Here is a 22211-nt window from a genome sequence, read left to right as displayed (position 1 = left end):
TGAATGACTCCTTAAAAAGCACAGCTAGAATCAGACTCAGGTCCCAAAAGGCTAAGCGTCATGGCTGTTTCAGCATTGTGAACACGCAGTGGCTCCAACCGAGTTTGTGACCTTCCCCTTCTCTTCCAATGCTGGGGGAGCCTTTGCATACCCACTGATGGCCTTTGGGGTGGGCTCTTAGTGATTTACAGTTTCCTGATTCAGACTAGGCATGGCACTGGGAACACTAGTTATTATTGTAATTTTTCCGTCCCTTTCACAGTTTTCTTTCTCATCTTTTTGATCTATCCACACTGAGAACAGTAAATCCCCAAAACCCACTCTGACCCACATGCACATGCAGCACAGAGCATCTTTTGATAGTCACATTGAGCAAACTTCAAGAGAAACTCTGGGTAATTTTCATCTCCATTTCATCATCAGATCATTAAAACGAGACAAGTAAAACATCTCAGAGTAAAAATGACAGACACAAAAGCAGGTCTTTAAATATTAGCAGCTTTAAAATTAATGTTTGATAAGATTCCATTCTGAATTTTGATTACTGGTGCCTTTTACAAAGTTCAGCTATAAGATCTGAATCTCTTATTGTCCGTTCCCAGGAAGATAAAACACAGTTATTGCTAGTGCAGTTTGGCTTCTATACCCTTAACAAAAATGTCTGTTCCTTGGTTGCCATATGCTACCAAAAGGGATAAGCTTTTAATTACCGATCAACAAAGTCCCTTCACATTTTTCATGGTAATAGACCTAAAAAAAGTTATTTTTACTCACTAGTTATATCGTGCCTCGTAAAATGTCAGTGGTTAGGTACATATTGGGGTCACTGAAATTCAGAGAGGTGGGTTTTTTTGCAAATCACATCCCCCCTCCCTCTGTCTAGAGAGACAGAGGTTCCCTGGCAGTGGTTTCTGCAGAGGGACACCCAGGATCCTGTGAGCCCCATGGGTTGTCTGGGTCTGTCACTTGTCCCATGCCAAAGCATGGGAACAGCACTAGCAATTTACCAGTGGGACTCTGCGTGAGTGTTTGTGTGTCAGTCCGTGCACAATATTCTATGTATGGTCTCTGCTGCTGGCAGGAATGCGTCCTGTAGGGTCCTTGCTTTTATTGCTGCCTCTGGCTCTGTCCAGGAAGCCATAAAGTGTAGCAGAATGTGAGAAATAGTTTAAGTCCTATGCTGCTCATAAACACTTAACCCTGCTTTTCAGGAGGAGTACTTAATCAAGGGGAGGAGAATATGAAGTCTCTTCCAACTCACCTGGGCCATAAAGGAGCCCTTTAGCAAGGGTAAAGTGGGGCACATAGAGAATTGCTGTTGTTTCCACTGGCTGAGAAACTGGCTTGTTATCGAACAAAGTGTTCCTTTTTAGGGTTAAGTATAAGTGGCGTGTTCACCTTGGTAAAGACCGGTGATAATTGTCTTTTGGCAGGAATGAGGACACATCATGATACCAAGCACCAATTCATCCCTATATACTATCGACCTCCTTATCTAAGCTTTTGTCACCCTTGGCTTTTCTAATGATTGCCCTTAGCCAACTCTGTCTCATTAGGATGGTGGGTCTAAAAACACAGTTCCTGGAACAGAAGGGGACCACAGCCCCAGTGATGTGGCTGATGCCTGTTCCAGTGCTTATTTGTGAAGCCTTGCCCTGAGCATCCTGCTATCGCTAGCGGAGAGGGGGTGTGTGCCTCCAGACTCATGCTTTTCCTGTGGCTTTTTCTTGAAAGGTACCTGCCTTTCTGTCCCTGGAGAGAGCATGGAAAAGTAAACCAGCTTCCTGACTCACATCTTGAGCATCTCCAGCTTTCACATTGCATTTGGAAGTCTCATTGGTACGGTATGGGTGACACAGAGCTATTCATTTAGACATTCCTGGGGTAAACCAAGTGCTAGGATGCACGAAGGCAACACCCCAGAGGGGTGTGAAAGAGGATGGACAGGAAATGTTCAGATTGGAGCTGAGTATGGAGACACTGCTGCAAACACAGTAGTCTGTTTAGATGGGGATGGGTCTCTGACCCTGCAGACCTTCAGCTCAGCAAGCAATTCTGGGTCATTGCTCTGCACTAATTAAATTTAGCTGGGAAACTTCTGGGGGTGTTTCAGTGCACATGGGTGCTGCTCCGTTGGGGCAGTCGTGAAGGAGCACTGCTTTGTCAGAGCCTTAGGCTGCACGTGGCTGGATGAACATCAGCATCAGGGAATCAGAAATTGCTTCCATTAGCAACTTAATGGTTCTGCATCTGCAGATGACAAATGCACTGCTTCTGATGATGGAGGGCATGCTGACACAGTTCTGGGAAGTTAAATACAGGCAGATTCAGCACTGGGATCAGAGGTTGTTTCACAGAGAGGCGCAAATCCTGTTATCTTTATAAGTTACCTTCCGGAAAGACGGTAGCTTGCATGCATGAGCCTGTTTGGGGCTTTACTCAGCTTTTGGGGACTTTCCTGCATGAGCAGACCCCAAGGTTTCATTTGGGCTGTAAGCAAGTCAAATGTTATTGGAGGTGCAGAAGCAGAAGTGGGTATCAGACTGTGCCTGCAGCAAGCTGTGTGGAGAGGAAATGGCCGTGAATAAAAACATCAGCATCTGGCCCAAAGAGACTCCCTTGCAGCCAGCAGGCTGACAGCAGGGAAGTCCAGGGGGACAATGGTGGTTAGTTTGACTCATTGATTGTGGCAGGCAGCTGATCTAAATTCAGCTGCAGTGCAAAGCCCCGGGCAAAGGAAGTGTGAGAGCCATGAATGCTAGAAAAATAAACAGCATCATTTGGGGTTAAGAAGGTACAGGGAGTGTGCTGGACATGGGCTGTAGGTGTTGAGAGCAATTTTCTGGAACAGGGAGAACGTACTGCCTCTGGGGTCCTCAAACAGTGATGTGAATGGTGACAACCAATCTGGGTCTTCTCCCTGAACTGGTTCATCTTGCTGTGCAAGGAGGGTCCTGGTCCTGCAATGGACTCTGGACAGGGACAGCAGCCTACCTATATGAGGCAACTTACAGGACTGGGACTCTGTCCTGAGTTTTATTCTAATGCACGTACCTACTTTGATGATGTGGCTTTACATACTGTCTGTGCCTGGGCAGAGGACACTCAGAAGGTCTCATCAGGGAAAGAGTTTCCTTGAGCTTGTCCTACATCAACGATACTGAACTCTTTGCACTGGCCATGGGGTTTGTGTCTGTTTTTTTTCAAGGATTCTGTGCATTCTCCAAAGAGATTAAGCCAAAGCATGGGTCCGAAATGTCACTGCTGAGAAGAAGCTATATTTTTTAGTGCTTACATTAAATCAATCAGTCTATTGTGGCACAAGAAAGAACTGACTTACAGTCCTTCTGCATGTTACACAGCATACAGTCTTTGGCTAAAGAAGCTGATGGCTGTAGCTTACAGACAACAAATCAACAGGGTCTTTTCCAAAAGCTGCTGAAAGCAAAGCCTCTTTAATAGGAGGCTCCAGGTAACTGGGACTGTCAGGAAGAAGTTGGTTTTAAATATCAAACATGCAGGGCCACTCTCATCCAGGAGAGACCCCGGATGGTCCCAGATGCCCTGCACCCACCATGCACTGTCACCTCAGCTGGGGAGAACACACTGGGTGCTTGGTGAATATGTCCTAAGATAAAGTCACGTGCATACCTTGAGGGGGAGAGGCCGACTCACCTCTTCTTTCCTCAGTTTCCCTGCTGTGAAATGGCAATCCTCTCCTGCTGACTTCAGCCCAGCAGCATATGCTAGATCACGCTGAGGAAAAGACGAGGTGCTTCCCTGCACCCTGCCATTTGCTGGGATTTTGTCTGCATCAGTGCCTCAAGTTGCAGCTTCCCTCATCATCAGCAGTCATGCAGGGAGCAGGCAGCCCCATGCTCAGTGCTGCTGCAGTTACTCCCTGTTGCAATAATGTTGTGTTTGCTCTCTGAAGTGGCAAACGGTTCCTGACCCAGGCTGTTAGACTCCCATAATAGCATGGCTAATAACCAACAAAGCTTTTGCACTTCTTTGCAGCCCGTTTCACAGGCCATCTGGTGAGCCTGGCTATAGGTTTGAAGGCAGGTGGAGAGTAGACATAACTTTAAAGGTGACTTGCAAAAATCACATGCTGCCACAAAAGATACTGAGAACATCTCTTAGTGAATAGCTGCCTCGGGAAAAAAAAAAAAACAACAAACCAAACCAACAACCAAGAAAAACAACAACAGCAGCAACAAAAAATCCAAAAGAAGAAAAGCCCCTGACCCCTGTTCTGGACTTGCAAAGGTTCTTTGTGGTTGCTTCTGTAGCAAAACAAGAATGAACTCCATGCTACCAAGGTAGGCTGCAAATGGGTGGTAGGGAGCTAAGCAAACAGTGGGGAAATAATATGGCATGGATCTAAGCCATCTACTACTATTTTGCTATTGCTAGGAGGTGACAGGACAACCCAAATGCCAGGCTCTGCAAAGGGTATGCCTGCTGAGGGTTATATCCCTTTCATAGCTCTCTGACTGTGCTTGCTCAGCAAGAGGCAGAGGTGGCAACAATTTATGCCATTAACTGGAAGCCTGGGATCCATGTGCACAGCATGTCCTCCTGTCAACTGTGGCTGAATTTCAAGCAGTTAAATCTGATGGATGCGGGAAACAGCAGGCTGTACTGTGAGGTTGGAAAAGGAAGACGAGCTGTTGGACTGGTGGATGAACTGCAGTTTATTGTCAGGACAGCATTTGGGACTTTTGCCCACCCCAAGCATGTCTTTGGGGTTCACGTTATCCATGGTCTCTACTGAGGTCAAGGCAGCTTTTCTGGAGGGCTGTGCTTGCCGACCCATGGATACCCATGGGCCATGAAGCTAGGGATGTCCTGAGATGGTTGTCACTTTTGGGAATGAGGGCAGGAGGGAGAGAAATGCTTCTTCTGCTTGGCACACTGTGTCTGTTTGGGTGACAGAGACAGATGGTGCCCAGCAAGTTGAAAGCCACCACTTTTGCCTTTGCTCAGCCTGTCTACAACCACCTCTTGAATCCCAGATTGCACAGTGTCTTGCACCAGCATCTGCAATGGGGGACTCCAGCCAAAATCGTGGTACTGGTCAGAAAGATTGTGCTGCAGGGAAAAAGTGGAGCGTCCTAGGAATAATGAGCTGTACCATTCACTGACTGTGGGATTGTGAACTCTGCTCCTTGTGGGTGATGGCACAGGAAAATATGCCTTGGCCTTCTGGAGGAGCAGGTGAGGTGGGTGGATGTGGGTGTCCATCACTGCCCAGGGTACCTCTGCCCTGCAACTTTGGCAGGAAGGCAAGCTGGGCCACAGAGCAGCTGAGGGCTTGATGCCCAGATGCTGTCAAGGTTATTGAAGGCACACCAGTTTGCTCCAGAGCCTGCTCCATGGTTTCAGTGGGGCTACACTGATTTACGGTGACACAGGAACACACCTGCTGCCCTTGGTGGTGCTGGGAAGTTCTCTGGTGGCCATCCACACCCGCTGTCTCCCAGCTTGACTGAGACAAGAAACTCCCAGACTGCTGTAGGCACAGAGACCACATAGGCAGAGTAATAAATGAAATGGTACAAGGTAATGCTTCCAGGCACTCCCCCATCACTGTTACTATTACATTTTTAACATTCCGAATATGGTCTTTGACCAAGGCCAGCCTAGTGCTTAATCCTCAGTCATGAGCCTGGTGACGGAAAAAAAGGGGGAAGAAGATTATCATGGGTCTCATGGAAGGAGCAAACCTGTGATGGGACATTTCAGGATGCTTGTGGGACTGTGTAAAGTGTATTATCAGATGTTTAAAGGGGATTGTAAGAACATCCAAAACATCATGGGATGTTTAAGGGAAGGGCCAGAGGCAGGGAAAGGAGGGATCAAAGCAAACTGGTGAGGAACAAGTATGGGAGAATGGGTAGGAGAGCGGATAAAAGGGTCCAGCTGCGTGTAAGCAGGCTGCTGATGAGTGTGCTTTTCTCTCTGGGTCCTGTGCCTGTACTTCAGCTTAGCCTGGTCTCATATTAAACCTGATTTCATAGCCTTTTTATTTCTTTCGCTCTGTCTCAGTGCATGTGAATATGTTTATGTTTCACTGGAAAACTTCAAGCTGAACTGGTTGGTGAGTAGAAGACCAGAATGTGAAAGCCCAAGGCTGGACACAGGGTAAGTGTGACTCATGATCTTGGTACGGAGTCTGGGTGGAGTAAATGCTGAGGTTGGAGGTTTCTGCTGATGGATGTGTGCCTGTGGATGAGGAGAGTGAGGCTCTCTGTGTGTCTACCAGTGACCTTCAGTCCTGATCAGCTGGAGGGGAAGGGGGGAACAAGTGGGGCTGCTTATGTTGTTTGTGTTCATGAGAGTACTGCTGATGTTTTTGTGAGGGCCAGTAAAGGCACTGTTCTTTGTCCGTGTTGGTCTGTGTGGCCAGTTGCTTGCAGTTTGTGTGCATCTGCATCTCTGGGACATATGCTTTGCAGTGTGGAGACAGCCACAAATTGGAAAAGTGGCAAACAGACTGGTGAGGAGAAACTCCTTGGGCCTTCACACCCACCGGATTCAGCTTCTCCTAACACGATGCTTTTTAGAATCAGCTCTGGAAAATACTGTTCCCACTAGGGGAATGTATTTCACCCTGATACCATAATGGCTTTCATGGAGGATATGTTGCAAGAACTGCACATTTCTGCAGAACAGCCATTTCCAAGGTGGAGTCAGCAACTTGCTGTAGTTATGGGACAAGGTAACAAGTACAGCTGACCTGGGGAACCAGACTAAACATGGACCATTGTCCTGGTTTTGGCTGGAATAAAGTTAATTTTCCTCTTAGTAGCTGGAGTTATAGTGCCGTGTTTTGGATTTAGTATGAGAATAATGTTGATAACACACTGATGTTTTAGTTGTTGCTAAGTAGTGCTTACACTAGTCAAGGACTTTTCAGCTTCCTGTGCTCTGCCAGGTGCACAACAAGCTGAGAGGGAGTGTAGCCGGGACAGCTGACCCAGACTGCCCAAAGGGGTATTCCATACCATATGATGTCATGATCAGTGTATAAGCTGAGGGGAGTTGGCTGGTGGGGCAGCAATCGCTGCTCGGGATGGGCTGGGCATAGGTTGGCGGGTGGTGAGCAACTGTATCGTGCATTACTTGCTTTGTATTTTATTACTACTACTACTACTTTCCTTTATTCTATTTAAATTATTAAACTGTTCTTATCTCAACTCACAAGTTTTCTCACTTTTACTCTTCTGATTCTCTTCTCCCATCCCATGGTGGGAGGGGACTGAGTGAGCGGCTGTGTGGTGCTTAGCTGCCAGCTGGGGTTAAACCATGACAACCATTTCCAATTAAAACTTTGAATGTGACTGGTAACCTACAAAAATTAGGAAGACTTCATCCAAAAATCTTGGGAACCGCAGTCTAGCACGATATCTTCCAAACCTAATATTTGTGCTCATATTCATCTTCTGCGCATGCTGTATACCTGGTGTTTGATGGTGCATGTCTCAGGAAGGCAATGTTTTGCATTATCAACACTGAAATAAGTGGCCCACATACGTTCGTTCTTGTAATGTAATTGTAAATGGATTTTGCTTCTAAAACACCATGACAATGATTTCCTACAAAGTGACAGCCTTCTCTCATTACCTAGATTCATTTGTTGTCTGATGAATTTTAATAGCACAGATCTGAAATCTGATGACTAAACCCCACCCCAAAAAGAAAAAAAGAAGTTCAGAGCTGTGTCACATTCTTAACAGAGCTTCAAAAAAAAGCATGACAAGCAGTGTTCAGGAAGAAATACATGCTATTGGAAGTCTGATGGCAGGAAGTCTCAAACAAAAGGAAAATTTGAAGAAGGAGAGAGAGGGGAGCGAAATGTTGGATGGCAGAGAGATGAGCATCAAACAGGCAGGCACAGTGTCCCTACCAAGAAAGAGCAGATGTATCTGTGTCCAAATGTCCTTTGCTCTGACTTTATCCCCTGCCTGTGTTGTGCCTGAAAGTGATGTTTCTTATATTTGGGTCTTCACCCTCCTGGCTCCAAAGGGTCAGCATCACTTCCCGAAGTTATGGAATAACCAGAGTCATTTAATGCACAGGATTTTCCAGTGTGTCTTATGTGCCACACAGAGCTAGATTACCACCAGGATGGATCTGACTTACAAACTTAACAGATGCTGCTTCTGAAATTCTGGGATGGATTACAAGCCCCTTGTAATAAACACAGGAGAAGGAAGGATGGAGCATATGTACAGAACAGGCCAAGGAAATATATGGTGGAGGAAAAAACAGGACATTGGGCAGGAATACTAGGGTAAAGCTTATCTGCTGTGTTTTAGGATTTCTATAATAGCCCAGTTGTCTGGGTCCTCTGGGCTCATTCCCCTAAATGTGGCAGCTGGGAAACTACATTCTCACTGTGAGTCTTTCAGGATGCAAGCTGTGCTGCTCCATCAGAGTGATGGCTGCTACTTTAACAGCCGCATTAACCCATTCACAGGATGAAAGATCAGTGCCATTTGCAGCAGTGATTGTCTACCCTCTCTGGGGTTACTGCTGAGGTGGGGGTGTCAGGCAGATGCCTGCGTGGCAGTGCTGGTAGAGAGCCTGCTCTTCTGTAGCTGGGCATCCTGCTGGGGACGTGGGCAACCACACATGTCCTCTTCTGCCTGCTGGGAAACTTGCAGCCCTCTTCCTCAATGGCTCAGTGACTGACTGCAATTGAGGATCATTCATTTTGGGTTCCTTTGCAGGCAGCTGTGCAATCCCAGTTCTGTAGGGGTGTTGTCTGCATGGAGCAGCAGCAGCAAGGCTGAGTGGAGAGGGCAGACCAGACCTTCCTCTGGACGAATGAGTCCATATCATTTGTCCCAGACTGTGCAGTTGTCTCAATGCAGCACTACCCTACTGCTTGTGGTTGGGACCAGAAGGGTGACTGGCACAGTGTCATGCTTTTAGCTGGGATAGAGTTAATCAACAGACAGGAAGGTTATGGGGTCACTAATGGGTGCTATCACAACCTCCACACACACTCTGTTGCCCATGAGGCTGGGTCTTAACCCATCTGGGAAGTGCTTCCCTTGGCTAGTGGATGGTAAGTCAACACTGGCCTCATGTCACTCCTTCTCCAATGAGCAGATGGGTAAAGGTTGTGCAGACCCTTTGAATCAGGCAGTAGGGGTGGTAGTGATGGGGAGATCAGGGTGCATCTTTGCCGAGGAGTAGGTATAGACAGAGAGAGAAAACTGTGACCTGCTGCAGAGTTGGTCTCTCTGGGAAAGCACAGAGCATCAAGGATTGAAAGGCTCAGCACCGCAGTACCAGTGTCTGAATACTTCACATGGACATCTCACACGAGGCTTTTGGGCTCATGCCAAATGCTCTTGAAGTATTTTTACTAACTGGGTGTCGCGAAGGTTTATCAATGTGAACTAGTCAGATATTGTACTTCAACAGAATTTATTTCAGTTCAGCACTCCAATGAACATCAGTTAATCACAGGTTCAGGATGCCAGGTGGGAACTATCACTGCACAGCTGACTTAAGAATTCTTAAGGTTTTTAGAATGAGGATCCAAAATGTGCAATCACTCATCTAAGAAGATGAGGGCTCTCAACCTCAAGGAGTTACCTTAGGTGGTGTCCTGACCAGAGGGGAGAGTCCCCGTCTGCAGACCTGCTCCGCCGAGGAGGACTGACTCGGTAGGCCCCCCTGGCAGGGCTCCGTTTATACCCTGCTTGAATCTGACCTGTGGTCATATATGTCACAGCCGTTTCCTATTACCTGCAGGCTCTGTCTGTCAGCAGCTGTGCACATGACAGCAGTCATGGCAAGGCGGCAAGGGCGTGAAAGTAAGGTTGCGAAAAGCAGCAGTGGCTGCTCTGCTTTGGGAAGCCCTGGTCTCTAGAAGGGTGGGTTGCACCTGCCACACTGGGTTGCAGAGTAAGAAAGGTTATGTGCATGGAGAATTTATAGCTAAATGAAAAGCCAGCATTGAGAGTTGTGTTTAAGTGGTTTCCAAGACCCAGAAAGCTGTGCAATGTCCTTAGGCTGTGTCTGCCTTTATTTAAGTGGGAAATTTTTTGGGATCCCTGGGAGAGAGTGAGCTCATGTGACAGCAAATGAAAAATGTGAGGCCTGAAGAAGTGCCCTTAAGTTAACTTCAAGTTGGAGGAGACCCAAATTCGGTGCAAAGGCTGTTGTGAGTCATGCTGCAGGCAGCCTTGCTGCCATGCACTGAGAAAGGCATCTGGGGCTTACTTCATGGCTGGCTGCTTTTTCAGGTGACTCCCCCCATCCTCTGCTCCCCTCACCCTGTGAGTTGGCTCAGAGGAGGTGAAAGGTGACAGCTTTTGTTCATTTTAAAGTAATTTTGAACAGATCAGGACAAAAAGCTAACTGTGAAAGAAAAGTGAAAGAAGTCTTAGGTGGTGGGTATTATGAGCATACAGGCAAAAATGGCAGTGGTGGGGTGAAGCAGGGAATAATATCAGCAGCTGAATCTTTCATGGGTTTCTTGCTGAGACCCTGTACTGGCAGGTCAGCAAAGTCTGTGGTCCTGTGCTAGTTATGACCAAATTCATATTTACTGGGCTGCGCTAGTTTTACAACTGGATACTGCAGCTGGATTCAAGGAACTAACAGTGCAAGATGTGATTTCCCTCCTTCAGTATTTAAGGCTATTTTCAGATAAGTGACGTTGTTAGCTGATCTTCATGCATTTAAGAGCCTATGTCTGACCATCTGTCTCTAATTAGTCCCTTCAGCCCTGCAGTTTTCTCTCTTTGAAGTTCTCACACTTCCTTTTTGATACATTAAAAATAAAAGGAACCTCAAAACACCCTCAAAGTATCATTTGCCCTATTCAAAGCAGGATAACTTCACCCCTTTGGGAAGAGGTGGGACAAGTGAGGTGAATTTTTTCCCAGTCTTCCTTCTCTTAAGAACCATTATTTTTTGTCTCTAAGCTGTAAAAGTTGGCTAAGATAGTACTGTGACAGAGGCTCTGGTCAAGGCACAAGATCAGGACTCAGGAGATATAGGCTCACTCTCACCTCTGCAGAATGACTCCTACCTGGTCACTGCATAACGACATGTGTATCATTACTTTCTTCTGCTTCTAGTGCTGTCAGGAGCTGAGCAAACATAAATGGGCTCTGCAAACTCTTCACTCCCTCCTGGGAGTGTGACTGCCTGTTCTCAAGAGCAACTCCAATATGGTGCAGCTTCAACCTGGGATCATGCTGTTGGGACAACATCCTTGGTCTAGCAGTTATATTAAAGCTCAGGTTGTTTGCCTTGGCCTTTCCTTGAGCTGTGCTGTAGGTATGCCTATGGATGGTACTGTACCTTGCTGATCCTGACTTCATTGTGTTGACTTCACTTCCCTGCTTGACCTTGAACGTCTCTTATCACTACAGATGTGTCTAGTGATTACTGGTGTCCATGGTTGCTCTCACTGGGCCTGCTCTGCTCTCTTCATTCAGGTATTGTGGGACTCTCCTCGTTGTTAAAAAAGGATATTGAGGAAAGGGAGCTCTTGTGGACCAGGTCTTGTCTTCCTGACAATGGCTAGAAGAAATGAGGTGCACAAACAGTTGTTTCTCTTGGAAGGTCCTTCTCAGCTTCTGGCAGTTAGGGTAGGACCTGTTGAGGCTGAAGGTACAGCTGTACCAGGGAGGCATTCATGAGCCTATCTTCTCCCAGCATAGTGAGTACTGTAGACCTTTGTGTGCTAAAAAACTCTGAGTAATTCCCCTTCGCTGCCTCTCTCATGAATTCAAAGGTCATCTGTCCATCTTGGTTCATTTTTTCAGGGGCAGATTCCCTGCCAATGTACGTGAGGTGGAATTACTGCCATTTTGTGTGTGTGTTTGTGTGTTAGGCTAGCAGTTCAGTCTAAACAGCAAATATTGCATCATTGTTTTTCACTGAACCCCAAATCTTAAAAGCTTTCCTTAAAATATCCACCTGTGTTAAGCTCCTGGATCTGAACTGGGGGTTGGTGGTTTTGTTCTTTTTGGTCTATTTTGTCCAAAAGTCATTAGGTGAAAGAAATTTAGTTGAATGCCTCTGGAGAAGGATTTGTTAGCTGACTCCTCTGCTTCGTTATTGACAAGAAGAGTTAGTTTTACTGTAACATGCTTCATGCACAATAGGAATTAGGTACATACTGTACACATAAAAGCCAAAGTAACAAAGAACAACCTTTAAATAACTCTTACAGTCCATTAGCCAGACAATAACACCTGTTGCGTAAAGGATACACTTACAGAGATCTCTCAGAAAACCTCACAAAAAAATGACTTCTGAAAACTCTCTGTAAAATTGTTGGCATGTGTGTGATTTGTGTAACTAATAGACAGCATTGTTTGCACATGGCACGGTCATTAAGAATGATGTGTTCAGCCTTACCTTTGGATCCTGTAGGAACACTCTCTGAGATTCTGATCAAATTAATTGAACACATCCTGTCCTTCATCATTTGCAGAACTCTGTATGATATGATTAGGTTTGGATGGTTATTGAGTCCCCTGGAGTTCTCTCTCAGCAGATAGGGCATGTTCTTTAATTTTCTTCCTTTCCTAGAAGAAAGGAGTCAAAGAGAAGAAAAAGGCTATGAACAAGGGGAGAAAAGGAGGTTAAGGTTCACATATGCTGTATTTGGAGGGAAGCTAAGTCTTGTTTTCTGTGTACAGCCTTTCTCCTAGACAAATATGCATGAATTAGTGCTGATGGATCAGAGTGACAGAAGGCATCTCTGAAGACTATCTTGTCCAAGTCCCAAAACAGTGTCAGCTAGGGCAGGTTGCTCAGGGCCTGACCCATTAGCTCCTAGCTGACTCATCATCCATCCCAAGCAAAGCTTTATACATTCCTGCTTCTCTCTCATATAAAAGGCAACTCCCCATCCTTGCTGTTGTGGTCAGTTCTGCCTAAACAGCTGTAACCAACCATCACAGCCCTCCAGGCCTTTGAGCCTGGAGGCACCATGTGAGGCACCACATCTCCATGATCCAAATGAGCTCATAGCACTGTAATTGCACACGGACTTCTAATTCCTCCTATTTGTTCCCCATGCTGCATGGATTAGTGTTCAAGAACTTCAGAGAAGCATCCAGTCATGCTGATTTCAAAGAAGAATGTGTGAGAGCTTTTTCCATGGTGCTGTCCTGTAGGAACTTCCTTAACTGTGTGCATACTCTGGAGCTGAGCCCTCTTCAGCCCTGCACTGTTGATTATGAGGTCTTTCTTCTCCATATCACCCTGCAGGCTTTGCTGTCAACCTACTAGACCACTTCCTCACTTAGCTGCAGGTTGTCACTTCCTGCTCCCCCAGTCCTTCCTAGTTTAAAGCTCTCCTCACCAGCTTACCAACCTGTTGGCACAGATGCTTTTGTTCCACTTAGGTGGATGCTTAGGTTCCACTTAGGACCTCTTGAAGCAACCCTTGATCCTCAGAGAGGGTCCATGATTGTCATCTCTAGCTTTGCAAGAAGTGAAGGATGTACAGGATCAATCCACTCTTCCTCAAGGTTTTTTTTCCCTTCCCATTCCCTTTTAGAGGCAAGACTGAGGAGAATGCCACTTCAGCACCCATGTTCTTGGCCATCATCTCCAGATCTGTGTAGTATTGCTTTATACTTTCCAGGTCTCCAAAGGCAATTTTGTTGGTGCCCACATAGATGAGCAGAGGGGGATAATAGACTTCTGAGGCTTTTCTGGCCTTCAGACTATCATCAGTGTCCTGGATCCTACCAAATCTCCCTAGGCAGTGTCAGGCTGGCAGATGGACACCTCTATTCCACACAGGAGGGAGTCTCCTATTGCTGTTACTCATAATTTTCTCCTGCTGCGACCATGTGGTTTACGCGCAGTTGTCTCCAGTGCTGCTCTGAACGGAGCTCCTAGCCCCGCATCTGATACCATAGCACTAAATCTCTTCTGTAGTTGCTGATCTGCAGGTGGAGTAGCAGCCTTCCTCTTGGTGCCAGAAGTCACCAGCTTTCAGTCTTTTCTATCATGGGATTCTCCTTTTCCCAACCTAATGAGTACAGACTCTGAATGTTCCTCTGTCTGTGTAGTTGGGTGTTCAGGCTCTTGTAGGGTCTTGGAGAAGATCCTGTCCTCTTTTTCATAATCTCTAATGCTGTGCAGACTTTCCAACTCCTCCTGCAGCTCATCAACAAGCGCTCACTTTCTGCAGGCAAGAAGTCCATTTCCCCTGCCCCAGCTTCATTGAGGAGCCACCTGGACACTCACAAGTCTATGGAGCTAGATGGGATCCACCCAAAAGTACTGAGGGAGCTGGCAAAGGAGCTTGCCATCATTTATCAGCAGTCCTGGTTAACAGGGGAGGTCCCAGATGACTGGGGCAATATGACACCCATCTACAAGAAGGGCCAGAAGGAGGATCTGGGGAACTACAGGCCAGTCAGCCTGACCTCAGTGCTGGGGAAGATTATGGAGCATTTTATCTTGAGTGCGCTTATCAGGCATGTGCAGGACAACCAGGGGATCAGGCCCATCCAACATGGGTTCATGAAAGGCAGGTCCTGCTTCACCAACCTGATCTCCCTCTATGACCAGGTGACCTGCCTAGTGGATGATGGACAGGCTATGGATGTTGTTTATCTGGACTTTAGTAAAGCCTTTGACACTGTCTCCCACAGCACCTTCCTGGAGAAGCTGGCAGCTCATGGCTTGGACAGGTGTACTCTTTGCTGGGTGAATGGAGCTAAATCCAGTTGGCAGCTGTGTTCACCAAGCGGAACATGGGGTGTTCCCCAGGGCTCAGTGTTGGGGCCAGTCTTGTTTAACACCTTTATCAATGATCCGGATGAGGGGACTGAATGCACCCTCAGTAAGTTTGCAGACGACAGCAAATTGGGTAGGAGCGTTGATCTGCTCGAGGGTAGGAAGGCTCTGCAGAGGGATCTGGACAGGCTGGATTGATGGGCTGAGGTCACTTGTATGAGGTTTAACAAGGCCAGGTGCTGGGTCCTGCACTTGGGTCACAACAACCCCATGCAACACTACAGGCTTGGGGAAGAGCGGCTGGAAAGCTGCGTGGCAGAGAAGGACCTGGGGGTGCTGGTTGACAGCCAGCTGAACATGCGCCAGCAGTGTGCCCAGATGGCCAAGAAGGCCAACAGCATGCTGGCTTGCATCCTTGCTTGTGGCCAACAAGAGCAGGGAAGTGATGGTGCACTGGTGAGGCTACACCTGGAGTACTGAGTTCAGTTTTGGGCCCCTCAGTACAAGAAGGACGTTGAGGTGCTGGAGCAGGAAAAGGGCAACAAAGCTGGTGAAGGGTCTGGAGAGTAGGACTTATGAGGAGCAGCTGAGGGAACTGGGGTTGTTTAGCCTGGAGAAGAGGAGGCTGAGGGGAGACCTTATTGCTCTCTACAACTACCTGAAAGGAGGTTGCAGTGAGGCGGGTGTTGGTCTCTTCTCCCAAGTTACTAGCAATAAAATGAGAGGAAATGGCCTCAAGCTGCATCAGGGGAGGTTTAGCTTGGATACTAGGAAAAATGTCTTTACTGAAAGTGGTCAGGCATTAGAACAGGCTGCCCAGACAGGTGGTGGAGTCACCATCCCTGGAGGTGTCAAAAAAAAGGGTAGACACGGCACTTCAGGCCATGGTTTAGGAGGCCTGGGGTGTTGGGTTGATGTTTGGACTTGATGATCCTAGAGGTCTTTTCCAACCTTGATAATTCTATGATTCTATGTTTCTTTCTTGAGAGCTCAGTCTGTGCTGAGGCTTCTGATGTTCCAGGAGTAGTTGCTGCTGTTAGTGTTGGTCTGTGCCCTGTGGTGCATCACCACCAATGCTGAGCACACCTACACTGCCATCAGCTGAATTTCTGGCTCCCTTCTGTGTGCTCTTCTGTGTAAACTGGTGCATCTCTTTGCACCTTCTATTACAGCAGCACAGGCTGATTTTTTGTGCTGTGTGACACACTGCAAACTCCAAGTGGTGCAGATGAAAAGCCTTTCTTATTCCCAAGTTCAGGAGCATGAAAATTATGGATCAGGAGGAAGACTCAAAGGACATACCTGCAAAGTACAGGTTCATTCTCCCCAACTTCCTCCTGGCTGCACAGATACCTCTATATGGATACCTCTATATAAAAGCCCAGGCCTAGACGCTTATCTGGCATATAAAACCTTGGCCAGGGCTCATCAGGCCAAACATAGTATGGTTATAACCTGCTTCAGTGGCAAGGCACTAACTGCAGTAAGGCAGAGAACTGGAGTAGTTTTCTTCTTCCAGCATGCCTGGCTCCTAAAAGCATCACGTTTGATGACTCCTGTGCAAAAATGTAGGCAAGTGCAAAATCTGAGCTGATGTTTGATGAGGAAAGAAACATTCCCATCCAGAGCTGTGATGAAGAAAGAGGGAGGGGTTTCCCTGCTACATATGGGCTCATTCCTGGCTAGGGTGTGCTAAAATAACTTGGCTACTTGTTGAGCCTGTTTTACAGGTATCTCTGTTGTGGTGGGTCCCAATTAGAACAGCTTTCTTCATGTGCAAACATAGACCTTGCTGATACTAATGTGCACAGTGATGGCTGGATGAGTGAAGGCTACTACCCAAACACTAGGCTGGATGAATGCGTGGGAGCTGAGGACTGAGTAGGTCACGATGATCTCTGTGTGTGTTGTGGTGAGGAAGGAGAGAAGACAAAACTTGGCTGGGGAGAGAGGTGGAGGACAGGGAAGGAAGGATCCTTCTGGGAATAACTAGAGGAGAATGTCGACCATACTCTTTGTGCAGAGGACTGAATGGAAAAGTAGGCTTGGAATTAGCAGGTAATCCATTTTTTCTCTGAAGCACACTTTGAAGAGATAAGGTGTTGAGATACACTCTGTAAACAGATCAGCATCCAGGAAAATCTGGCTTATGCGTTTGCTTGCTCTTGCTAATACAACAACCTGAAAAACTCCGAAGATGGGTTTACTGCTTACTCCAAGAAAGTCAATAATATCAAGCTGGGAATAGCTTTGAGTCAGCCAGGGCTTAATGTAACATGGCATGTGTAAGATTTCCGAGCTTGATGGCATCTGCTCAGAGACACATTGGATCGCTGTAAGAATGTCAACAAATAGGCTTGAGAAGCTTGTGAAAATGAGGAGGGAAATAGATAGCTCCAGGGTGTAGGAAAATAATTTTTCTGTGTGATTGTTGTGTTCATGAGATTGGTTAGTCTGTTTTTTTAATCTGCTCCGTTCTCAGTGTCTCTGGGGAAGTGCCTGCAGGAGGAGACACACGAGCCCTTGAATTAAACTGAGAGAAATATGGCAATGAGTCTAGCAAGCTAATCAGACAAAAGAATAACTTCCACATAGTCTTTGGAGACATCACTTGTGAACCCTCAGAGAATTAGGGTTGGTGGGTTAGTGGGGGAAGAGCAGCTACTGGGCATTATAGCTAGTAGCTATAGGATCTCTTTAATGGAGCTCCCAATATAATCTGTGAGGTACCTAGTTTAAAAAAAAGATGTATCAAAAAATGTGAAATTTAAGCCCCAGGTGGTAAACGTAATAGGAATGTTCTTTGCTCCAAGAGTCAAGATAATTGTACTTTGAAAAATGATTTTGGTATAACGTTAATTTTGACCTTTCTGTGAAGCGTGACATAAACATGTTTAAAATGGATATTCATGCCCAAACCATTTCCATTATCAGCTAGAAAGATTTGGGTGTTAAGCTGTTTTAAATAAGCAATCTCTCTTGCTGTGCTGTTTTCATGCTATAATGGAGGTGTTTAACAGACTACACAGGTTTATCTTTTCTTCTGTGTAGAAAATAAAACTTTGCTGTTTTGCAACAGCTGATGCTTGAATATGTACAAAATGCTTTGTGTGTATACAGATTGCCTGTCACAATGTTTAGCTACTTTAAATTGTTGCTCAGTAAAGACTAATTTTTTTTTCCTGAACCCCTGTCCTACTGTCACCTGTTACAGGTGAAGAATATTTTATTCATGGTGATAAGGATTATTAATATACATCAGTTTCTGACTGCTGTCTTATTTCCCCCACCAACTACTTGAATGGCAGTGGCATGGAAGATGGGGCTAAAATGTTCAGGCAGCGCCAGGCAACATAAAAACACGCAATGTCCACAAGCTGAGGTGTGGGAGGTTGAGTCGGTTTCAGAAGTACCCCTGGGGCAGGTTGCTGGGTGCAAGGGGGTGGAGTCTCCTTCCTTGGAGGTTTTCAAGATTCTGCTGCACAAAGCTGTAACAGATACAGTCTAGTTTCAGTGCTAGTGCTGCTTTGAGAGAGATGATGGACTAGACACCTGCAGAGGTCCTTTGCAGCAATGCTTCTGTGAATATATGATCACATTATTCCTCTCCTCTGATCTTCTCCAGAGTTGGAGACCAGCTTCATTATCTCTACCTTGTGTAAGCATGAAAGCAAAGGCACAAATGTACGCCATATCCTGGACTCATCCTTCTCCATCGGCAGGTGCTCCTTGGTGATTCCTGCAGGGACGATTCGTGCCCAGTGTTCTCTAGAAGTCAAGGGTAAAAGACTTTTGCAGGAGTCTCAAAGCTGGAGCTCAGCATAGGTGTGTGTTTGAAGCCATGGTCCTCCACGGAGCCCGGGGGGTGGCTGCCTTGCTGTGTTGAGGGTAAGAAGGGGCCCATTTCCATAGTGCCTAACCCACAGTTGTGTGTAAGGTAAAAAGGCTAAGGAGAGACTGGGAGCCAGTGTAGTGCAAGGGGCAATTTTGGAAGTGTGGGAATGAATGAGCAAGGCTGTGAAACTCATCTGTATAGTATGTGGACTGCAGATCATAGGCTTACTGGGGTCAGATCCCAAGCCCATTGAGCTGAACAGCGTTAGCTCCTGGGAAAGCATCCCAGAAAAACATACTTGTCTACCACTTATTTGTAGCTCAATATTTCTTCCTTCATCATCATGTCTGTGAGTTACTTTGATGTGTGGCTGTCCTTGAAAGACAAGTGGAACAAACCAAACAGATGAAGATGAGGTTACATTGGTGGTACTGCTGGAAACCAGTGTTCTCTAGATCAGTGTAATGGTAATGCCACTTGGCAGTTTACCAAAGTCAGATTTTGCTTATTTTAGTTGCTCTCTGTTTCACTCCAAAGTAATTTTTTCAGTACTTGTGATGATGTGTCCAAAGAGAAATGTATAAGGTTGCTTTAAGGATTAGCCATTAGATCCAACTGTTTCAAGAGTGTAAGCCCTGGAAGTGGAGAAAATTTGATTGGTGCTCTCAGTGCCTGAGGCTAGCCTGGGTGATTTCTCAACTGTGAAGAGAACTTTTATTTGTGAATCCAAGGTATATATTTTTGAGAGAGCAACAAATCTGTAGTTTTTCCCACTGACTCTTGTTTCATTTATTTTTATGAAGTACTCTTGTCATGTGCACGGACCACTGAACGACTGAGTTTTACCTGAGGTTCAGTGAATGCATTAATTTTTAGTTTGTTATTCTCTTCTGCAGCTCAGTATTTGGTTGCATAGTGTGTTGTCAAAGCTGTAATTACCCAGAAATCCCCTTACACTGTCATCTCTTCCAGTTACTACATACCTGCAAAGAAGACTACACAACAAAAAAGAAAATTTGGAAGGTGCCTGAAATGCAACATGGGGTGGGGAAGGAGGAAAAAATACAGGGGATTTTTTTTGACACCCATATTTTAAAGATAGCTTTTTAACAGGCATGCTTTTATACTAATGCTCATGATAGAGTATATGCTGGAAAAACTGCTTCGGTGAAAAGGCTTAAAACCTAACCTGATTCTGTTGTCATACCCAGACACAGTAGCATGAGCTATGCTTGGTGTTTCACGAAGAAAGCTTGGATGAAAAGATTCTCGTTGCACTGTTGGGAGAGCTCCTTTTTTCATACTTCAGTTGTACAGTAAAAAAGGCCTTTTACAGAGTGGTGCAGGGCAGCATAGGGGTGCTGGAGAACAGGCTGCCAGTGCTGAATTTGTCAGCTGACACCTTTCTGGGTCTGGAGCAGAAGGGGAAGATTTGATGTAGGAAGGGATGATGGAAAGAACAGAGGCTGTGAGATATGAGATACCACAAGCAAAGCTAAGTAGCCCATCTGCTAGAGTCTGCCTACACCTTAGCTGGCACAGGCATGCAGAAATGAGTCTGGGGTGCTCAGAGATCCCAGACAAGGAGAAGCTGGCTGTGGTTCCTGTGCCTTGCTTTTGTTGTTGAAATGCCCTGTAGCAGGCTACACCCCAGTTTTCTTTGCTAAGCATGGTGTTACTGTTGTGGTACAGAGCAGGGTGGTTTCTAACACCACAGTGGTAGCACGTTGGGAGGCTCAGCAGGAGTTTCTATCTGTCACCTATTCGATGGGATCTGTCAGAGGGTAGAACTGCAAGTTCCTTTGTCCTGAAGGGCATGAGTTGACCTTTCCAGCAAGCTGGGCTCTGTTGACTTGGTGTGTCACAGGTGAAACACAGCAGGTTTGTAAGTCTAGACATGACCCTGCAGAGGACAAATTAATGAGTGCCTGGCCCTGGGCTCTTTGGGCAAATAGGGAGTGGAAAGACCCGTGAATGATTACTTCTACCCTGACTGCAAGGGGTATTCAAGCTTTTTGCAAATAGGCTGCAAAATAAAGAAACAGGTCAGTGGGTCCTTTTAGTAAACCTCTAAGTGTGCAGCACTGGCCCTTTGGCTGCTTGTGCCTTGGTCACCCAGATCAAGAGGCATGGGAGGGCAGTGGAGCTTCTGTCGTGGGCTGCATGTGTGGCTTGGACTTGTATGGCAGCCAGGGTGAGAGCATGTGTCCAGCTGTTAGGACAAAAAGGTACCTTGGACATAGGTCTCTACAAGACTTGGGTAATGTCCCAGGATTTCCTCACTGGGACAATCCCTTGAACAGGCTCTCTGGCAACATGGCAGGGGTTAAACTAATGAGGTTTATTAGCTTTTTACATTGCTACGGGGAGACAATAACTCTTTATAAAGTCTGTGCTGAAGTTGGCACTGGGAAAGGCTGACATTTAGCTTTCAAAAAAAGCTCATTTCAAGGAGTAATTCACTGTAGTGCTCTTCAGATTAATTTTAAAGCAAGTAATCTAAGGCGGCTGAGGAAAGTGGCGTTTCAGGCAGTCTAGAGACCAGGATGGCAGGGGATTGCAGTCCTGGAGGGTGGCTGGGGGTGCTAACCCCGGCACAGAGGGGATGACTTTCAGGAGTTGGTTTGTTTCTGGTACATTGGTTAAGTTATATGGGTGGGAGACAAATATGCTCTGGACTTTTAGAGCAGAAAATGTTTTTCTGCCTTATTAATGTGTCTGGCCCCATAACTACACAATCTGCAGAGGTGTTGTGTTTGTTTTTTTTTAAATTTCCAAAAGGCTGAATGGAAATAAAGAACAAATGACTCCTTCCTGTAGACCTTCCAGAAAGAGGCAGAGAGAGGCAGTGCTGTGTAGTCCTGGGTCCAGTTCTCTGCCAAGGGACCTGTTGAGTATTTCATGCCAGGAGTGCTCTCCCCTAAGAGAGTCACTGTTTCCTGCTTGCCCATGTTGCTAGCTGGCTGCTTTGTCATGGCTTGCATGACGCTTCTTACCTGGTAAAATAAAGGAAACTTTTAATATCTCCTGCTCTGGATAAGGGCATGTTTCTGGAGCCTGCTTTCTCCTCTGTAGTGGCCAGGGCTCCCTAAGTTGACCCGTGTGCAGGGACACTTATCAACATTATCTCTCCATGCAGGCTTCCCTTTGAGGTGCTGCCTGGTATGTGGGGGTACAAAAGGTTCTTGCACTTCTCCAGGAGTTACATTCAGATGTGCTAAAATCAACAGGCCACCTAGCATGTATGGACAAGCAGGACTTCTAGCAACAAGGAGAGGTTCCCTGAGTGAGTCACACTGATGAGCGGATCCTTACCTGAACTCTTCAGCCTCTGAGATTAACAGAGTTTCTAGACGTACAGAGTTAACTGGGACTGGATGTCCTGACCACTGGCAGACATGCTCCTCTGGATGGGCCAGCTGAGACCTCTGGGTTCTTACTTGGTCTCCATTCAAAATGTATCTTGCAGTTCCTGGGAGGAAATGCAGATTGCCTTCCCTTCCCCGTGCTGGGACACCAGCTGCCCAAACAGTGCCATAGGCACATCTAGCAGCATGGCCTCACCTATATACCCAATTTGAACCCTGTGTCACTGATTGTTCAAAATCCTCTCACCAGGGAATGGAAAGGAGAC

At 46.3% G+C, this 22211-nt stretch overlaps 1 long non-coding RNA gene across 1 annotated transcript in view; it reads left to right on the top strand.

Moving 5' to 3' along the window:
* LOC135312839 (uncharacterized) overlaps positions 1 to 22211 on the top strand; it is a 57289-nt gene that overhangs the window by 4447 nt on the left and 30631 nt on the right. Inside the window, exon 2 of the long non-coding RNA XR_010372461.1 lies at positions 6052 to 6147. This is a non-coding gene — a long non-coding RNA (uncharacterized LOC135312839). The remainder of the gene's footprint in view (positions 1 to 6051; positions 6148 to 22211) is intronic.

This window comes from Phalacrocorax carbo, chromosome 3 (assembly GCF_963921805.1).
Source record: "Phalacrocorax carbo chromosome 3, bPhaCar2.1, whole genome shotgun sequence".
Classification (NCBI taxonomy): Eukaryota; Metazoa; Chordata; class Aves; order Suliformes; family Phalacrocoracidae; genus Phalacrocorax; species Phalacrocorax carbo.
Note: the sequence above shows the minus strand (reverse complement) of the source record. Positions and strands in the feature narration are given on the sequence as shown.